The sequence below is a fragment of the Mus pahari genome, chromosome 3 (assembly GCF_900095145.1).
Source record: "Mus pahari chromosome 3, PAHARI_EIJ_v1.1, whole genome shotgun sequence".
NCBI lineage: Eukaryota > Metazoa > Chordata > Mammalia > Rodentia > Muridae > Mus > Mus pahari.
In genome coordinates, this window is record NC_034592.1 from 35,137,493 (window position 1) to 35,139,677 (window position 2,185).

At 42.8% G+C, this 2,185-nt stretch overlaps 1 pseudogene; it reads left to right on the forward strand.

The window, feature by feature from the left end:
- LOC110317866 overlaps positions 1-841 on the forward strand; it is a 161,054-nt pseudogene extending 160,213 nt beyond the window's left edge.
- Positions 842-2,185: the final 1,344 nt, after the last annotated feature.

The following is a 2,185-nucleotide window of genomic DNA, read 5'->3' on the forward strand; positions in this document are numbered from 1 at the left end:
AGAAGAAGAAGAAGAAGAAGAAGAAGAAGAAGAAGAAGAAGAAGAAGAAGAAGAAGAAGAAGAAGAAGAAGAAGAAGAAAGAACTAAGATCAATGTTCAAGAAAGGACATCAGGTGTAGTTATGGGAACCAGCAACCCACTTGTGAGCAAGTAGATGTTTGTTTCTTTTTTCTTAGTACTTCTGCTTCTTCTGTGTTAGCAGATACTCTACCGCATGTTACTTTCACCCCAGAGGAGTGAACAAAGGTGACAGATATCCACCACTTCCAACCATGAGTCACAATAACTTCCCACTCACTTTCATCTGGGCTCATAGTTAACCACTTGTGGGAAGCCTGCCTGCCAGTCTGCCTTCCACAGAGCTCCAGCCCTCATGCTCATAAGTGTCTATAGTTTGGTACTGTATCCGTGGGGTTGAAAGCAGCCAGTACTAGTATTTGCTTAGTGCTAACATGGAATCCAACATTGCTCTAACTTCAAATAACTATACAACAATTAGTTGTCAGGCCTTTGATAGATGAAAGTTCCCACTCTATGTAATGCCTATCAGGTAATACCTGGACAGCCTGCATCTAACTCAGCGGAGAACCATGATCATGAAGAAAACTTAGAAGAGAACCCAGCCCTTCACGTGTTCTCAGTTCATACACACATCATGGGCCCCTTCTCCAAGTCTTGCTTTTTCTTTTCTTAGATATAGGGACATTCTTTGTGTTTTTTTTATGTTTTATTACAGAACTTGGAAAATGGTTTCCAGTGGCACTCTGAAGACTATGTGGATGTCGCGATTATCACTACCTCAAACCTGAAGGAAGAACGGAAGCAAGAAAAGCCACCTTAGAGGAGCTAGAGGGACACACGCAAGAGGACGAGAGGTTGGAGAATCTTTGGAACAATTAGAAAGGATCAGTGCTACCCAAAAGTTCCAAGAGCAAATGACTCCACTTCAACCAGATGCAGGCAGCAGAAGGGAAGCAAGAAAAGCCACCTTAGAGGAGCTAGAGGGACACACGCAAGAGGACGAGAGGTTGGAGAATCTTTGGAACAATTAGAAAGGATCAGTGCTACCCAAAAGTTCCAAGAGCAAATGACTCCACTTCAACCAGATGCAGGCAGCAGAAGAAAGGCATGCTGAAGGAATTATCCCTGAGGCAGTAGAGAAGTGCACAGTGTTAGAGGACTCTGCCGCTGAAATGGCACCTATCCCACGTATACGGGCTGTTGTGGGTCCCAGGGTTTTGATATTTAACACATCAGGCACAGGTGGACTTGGTGAGCGTCAAGAGCTGTGCATAGGTGGCCGCTGGCTGTAGGCACTAACTATAGATGGATTCACAAAGGCTCAGGCCATTGTCACCTTAATGACCACAGACACAGAGTGGGAAAATAAATAAATAAATAAATAAATAAATTCTAAAGTAGACAGAACTTGAAACAATGGTCAGATTGAGTCTCTCTATTGTCTTTTATCCTGTAGTTCAAAATCATGGTGTATTTATGGAGAAGTACAGATTGTTATTATCCAAACACCATTTGTAGCTTCTTTTCTAAAAATAAATATGGCCAATTATGTGTTCAGGACATTCATTTTATTTTAATTTTGAACAAAAACATTTTGTTTTAGAGGTTTTGGAGATTCTGAAATCACATAAAACAAACTCTAACACTGAATACTTTTGACTTTTGAAAATATCTTTGATGGCCCACTCAAATCGTACAAGTTTCAAGTTCATTTGTTTTCAGTCACTAAATATTTCTTGAAAATATACAACCATCACCATACCAGTTAAGGGAAACTAAAGACGACTAAAAGCTGTCAAGAAGTCTGAAAGGGGGTGCAATGCCGGGGAGAGGGCAGATTGGAGAGGAGTCACAGCTTCTGGGAAGGATCCCATTTCTGGATCCAGTCACCCAGCACCTTTCCTGCCCAAGGAGGAGTGTCCACCCAGGAGGAGTCTCAAGGCCTGAGCCAGAAGTCACAGGGCACCTTTCCTGCCCCTGGAGGGGTGTCCGCCCAGGAGGAGTCTCAAGGCCTGAGTCAGAAGGTGAGCCATCTTTGCTCCGGTGCACTGCTGGAGTAGCCATTCTAATATCAAATAAAATTGGCTTCCAACCCAAAGATTTCAAAAAAGACAAAGAGGGGCACTTCATACTCATCAAAGCTAAAATCTACCAAGAGGAACTC